Raw genomic sequence first — 4985 nt, 5'->3', positions numbered from 1 at the left:
GTTCCAGTTGCTAATTCACTCCAAGAATTTGTTATTTCTGCCCACATTACTATTAGGTGTGATACTTCTTCATTCGCCTTGAGTAGCAAAATCATTAAAGTCATCCGCAACAAGCCAAGGAGCTGTCATGTTCTCTGCTATTGCTTCCATATCACTCCAAAGCTGGTCCCTGTTTCTCAGAAGAGGGCTTGCATAAACAGTTGATAAAACCCAGTCATCATAGTCTTCTTTGTGAACTGTTGCATGAATAGCTTGATAATTTGCATAAGGCACTCTGACATTGACTGTTAGGTTATCCCATAGAATCCAAATACCTCCAGCCCTCCCTGTTGGATCAACACTTGTCGAAGTTGTGAATTCCAAATTATTGAAGAACATCCCCATGGAGCTAAAGAATACTTTCGTTTCCATAAGAACTAAAATATCAAGCTTGTGAATCCTTAGGATTTCAGTCAAATTTGTCTTGAAAGTGTTGTTGCCAGCTCCCCAGCAATTCCAAAAAAGCAACTTCATGGATTCCCTATTGGGGAAATCTAGTGGTGTTTGGTAGTCCAATTGACCCATAAGGATGTTAACCTTGCGATAGTCATTCATGGTTGCTCTCAATGGAGCCAGCTGAACCAGGTGTTGTAGGTGCTCCGTATGACTCTTTCAGCTTGGTTTTACTTGTAGCCAAGCTCCCTCGATCTAGAATTCTACAACGGCTACATGAATTAATTGCTTCTCTCTCGAGTTCAAGTGATAAGCTCATATGATTGTATTTCATCGAATGATGAATAATCTTTGGGATCTCCATTGGATAGGCAAGAAGGATGAGGAGATAAAGGGTTAGGAGGTTTTTCTTTCAGGTTTGTAAAGAAAAGAAAGAGAGGTTGGAGTTGAGATAAGGTAAGAGGGGGGTTATGGTTAGGTTGTGGAAAGTAGGGGGGTTGTCCCAGAGTAGGGATAGGGATCAGAGATTTGGAGATCTCCATGGCATCAGGCTTTGCAGAAGAGCAGATCACTGCATTGTCAATCACACCAGTTGTGTTATTAACTTGCCTGGCCTGCCTATCACTAGAGGAATCTACTAGCACTACAGCCTTTTCTAATTGGGACGTATCTGGGACAGCCGTGACCTGGTGGGTTGCTTGGGCTGGGCCTATATTTTTTGATGAATTTTGGCCTTGACTCTCTTGAACTCTTCTGTTAGGTAACCCTTGGTTATACCTAAAGCCATCCATTTGCCCTTCCAGTCCTTCAGGTGTTGTTCCTTCTAGGGGTGTCCGCGGTTCGGTTTGGGACGGTTTGCGGTTCGGTTTGGACCCGCCCGCATCTATGCGGTTTAGAAAAAAGTCAACCCGCAACCGCCCGCAATGCGGTTTGCGGTTTGTGCGGATAGGGTTCGTGGATGTGCGGGCGATTTGCGGATTGAACTTTTTTTTTTCAAAAATTTATTTTTAAACTTTTTTTTAATTTTAATTTTAATAACAGATTTAATTCCAAAAACTAAATAACAGATTTAAATAACAGATTAAATAACAAATTTAAATAACTAACCTCACAAACTTCTCTTGCGGGTAATTCATTACTTCAGCTTACATATGATACAGTGTCCAAAATAAATGATCAATCTCTGAGATACTAATAACAATTGGGAGATTCTTGATACACCAAATTGCTACCAGTACATCATCCAGAGACTGATGAATGTCAATCCCTGGAGATATATTATGATAAAAGCTCTGTATTAGATCATCTCCATTTTTTCGCAACTGCAAGCTAACTTGTCCATCCCGTGCAGTATAAAAACCTGATTTATAAAGAAGAGGTCATAACCACATTGAAATAATCACAGCTACTAACAATACAGAAGCTCCTATGATTGAAAAATGACAATGAACGAGGTAGAAACCATCTTCTTCAAGGCAAGCAATGATACATTTAACCATCTTTCACCAACAGTTTTATGGTAAAAATATATTTCTACATAGCAGGTTGATTAATTAGCACATCACATGTTCATGAAAGAGACAGACGATTTGTAGTGACAGGTAATCCGCTGATATAAGTAACTATACTGTTAAAGCATGACAAGCAGATAAAGCTACATCAAGTAGTTCTAAAACCCAAATTGGAATAAAAAAATGACAAGTAATATATATTTCCCCAAGGTTCCAAAGTTAGTATAAGCCATTGGCATACTAACAAACACTTCCAACATCAAGACCCCACTGTTTAAAATTCAAAAACCTAAAATAAAGAAACAAACATATATAATGACATTTGTTTTTTCCTCGAAACTCACCATCAAACTTTCCGAAAACTTTAGAACAACAAGCATTTTTCAATGATACACTATTCCTTACTATTTTGCTTCACTAAACACACGCACAAACAATTATTGTTTTTTTCATATTGAAGAAATCCAGAACAAAATAAAAGACCCCATGATTTTATTTCCATGTCATTTTATTTCCTACATTTATTTTTTAAAAATACAGTTCCTGGTAATAGAATCAAACATGCTATAAGAACCGAAAACCTTTAAATACAGAGCCAACAAACACACAGAACACAGATTGAGAAAGATAGAAGCTTACCCGTGAGTAGATTGGTGCGATGAGAGAGTGATACGATCGGAGCGATGCGATTCAGACCAAAACAAACACACAGAACACAGATTCAGATCTGTTGGTCCAACAAACACACAGAACACAGATTTAGATTCGATCGGGGCGAGAGAGAGAGAGAGACAAAGATTAAGAGAGATAGAGGCTTACCCGTGAGTAGATCGGTGCGATGAGAGAGTGAGATGATCGGTGCGATGAGATGAACAACGAGAGAGTGAGACAGAGACAGTGATAAGATGAGAGTGATCGCCGATCGGTGCAGAAGATGAAGATGAACAACGAAACGAGAGAGAGAGAGAGAGATAGTGATGAGATGAGATAAGATGAGACCGAGAGAGTGAGGTATAGACAGCAATTAGGGTTTTTTCTTTTGTTTGTCATAGATGAGGTGAGTGAGATGGTGAGAGATGGACGGTTAGATGTGAAAGAGGGGGAAAAAAAAAATTAATGCGGGCGGGTTGGGCGGGTGCGGGTCAAACCCGCAACCCGCCCGCAACCCGAAATTTATATAAAATCCAAACCGCACCCTACTCTAATGTGTTTGCAAAACCGCCCACACGCGTGCGGTTCGGATCGGGTAGGGCGGTTTGGGCGGTTCGAATAACCCTACGCCCAGCCCTAGTTCCTTCGACAAGTAGTTCAAAACGGTTGCCTCACTTTGGCCCAGCTCCTGGATTGGTCTTTCTGCTTTGTATATTTCTATTAGGTTTCCGAGCTACTAGCATCCATGGCCTAAAATTTGTGGACCCATTACCAATAGTAAACCTATTAATTTGCTGAGCATTTTGTGGGGTCTCCAGTCCAGTAGTTTGCATGTTATCTCCCTCATGGGTCGCCGAAATCCTTGTCTAACCTGCTACTACTGGTACTGAAGAAAATTTACATGCATCTGCTCGATGTCCAACCCTGTCACAAGAAAAACAAAATAAATGAAGATGCTCATATTCAATAGTATAGATATACTTACCAATTGCAAATTTTGACTTCAAAGGTAGACTTAGATCGATTTCTGCACAGACTCGAGCATATCAACCTCTGGTTGATGTAGCAATGTTGAGATCAACTTTCAGAGGTTTGCCTATGAGTTTAGCAATTTGGAAGAGCACTTTCTCATTTTAATACTTGATTGGAAGTTGAGGAAAGCGCACCCAAACAGCTATTGAACATTTTGAAATCTGCTTCCCACTTGCGCATAGTAAGGTAGTGATCCAGTAAAATCTTGGAGCCATCTGAAACCACTTTCCCATGGCCTTGCTTCATCTCAAATTTAAACAAGAAAACCCCACTCTCGGATCGACCACCTCGAAATCTCCTTGGAGACCCCACATGTTTCGAACTCTGTTACTGAGTACCTTAAACCCACTATTTCTGCCCAAAAGCCTTACGATGATGCAATCCTTCCACAGTCACTTGATTTTTCGAATCAAGGTTCTTGGTAACGTTACCTTTGGGATATCAGGGTTCATCTGTTCCCACTCTACTTGAACTTCGATTTCCTCATCCCCTTCACCATCACTCAAGAGGTCTTCATCTGAGGAGAGGTTCTCAAGATCGCTATCAAACGCTTTTTCATTTTGTCGAGCATTAAGAAGCACTTCTTTGAAAGATCTAGGTTGCCCTTCTTCTCTAACATCGGCGGTGCCTTTGCCAGCAGGTACCCCTAAATTACCACTTGGAACAATGGGGGAATGATCCACCATGTGTTCGTCAGGATCCACATGCTCCATTTCTTTCACTTTCTTTGTACTTCGGATGAGATGATCCTCCTCTTCGGATGAGTTTTCAGAAGATTTTGGTAGGGAAGCTCCAGCACCAAGGATCCTCTAGAGTGAAATTTTCTTAAAGTTTCCTAGAGTGCTACATTGTGTGGTTGAGATTTGCTGGCAAGTCACATCAGAAAAATTGATGTGACTTGCCAGTAAATCTCAACCACACAATGTAGCACTCTAGGAAACTTTAGGAAAAAATCACTCTAGAGGATCCTTGCTCAAGCTCCAGAGGCCAACATAGCCGTTAGAGAGAGAGAGAGAGAGAGAGAGGGAGAGAGAGAGAGAGATTAAACAAACTCAGGTTTTGGGTGTTACTTTTCTAATTGCCTTCATAATGGCTGAAGTGAGTTTTTTTTTTTTTAAAGGGAAATAGATATTTCGAGTTAAAGTTTTAATAGCAAAATAATTTTTTTAACCAATAAAGTTGTTCTGGTCAAAAAAAAAAAAATCAATAAAGTTGTTGTGAGAAAAATCAGAAGAATTATGTATTTATTTTTAAATGTCAGTGTGTAAATCGTACTTTTTTTTAATGGTAAAAATATATATTTTTTTCATTAATTTTACTTGTTAAAAATAGACGAATAGTTTATATTGAAAATAAATT

General features: G+C 39.6%; 1 long non-coding RNA gene across 1 annotated transcript; it reads right to left on the bottom strand.

The window, feature by feature from the left end:
- Positions 1-1284: 1284 nt before the first annotated feature.
- On the bottom strand, positions 1285-2923 carry LOC145819683 (uncharacterized). Its single transcript, XR_014360455.1, has 3 exons — positions 2763-2923; positions 2583-2670; positions 1285-1792 (listed from the first exon to the last, which is right to left on the bottom strand). It is a non-coding gene; the product is annotated as an uncharacterized LOC145819683 (long non-coding RNA).
- Between the last annotated feature and the right edge of the window lie 2062 nt (positions 2924-4985).

This window comes from Camellia sinensis, chromosome 2, assembly GCF_055761805.1.
Source record: "Camellia sinensis isolate YWXY chromosome 2, ASM5576180v1, whole genome shotgun sequence".
Taxonomy (NCBI): Eukaryota; Viridiplantae; Streptophyta; class Magnoliopsida; order Ericales; family Theaceae; genus Camellia; species Camellia sinensis.
Note: the sequence above shows the minus strand (reverse complement) of the source record. Positions and strands in the feature narration are given on the sequence as shown.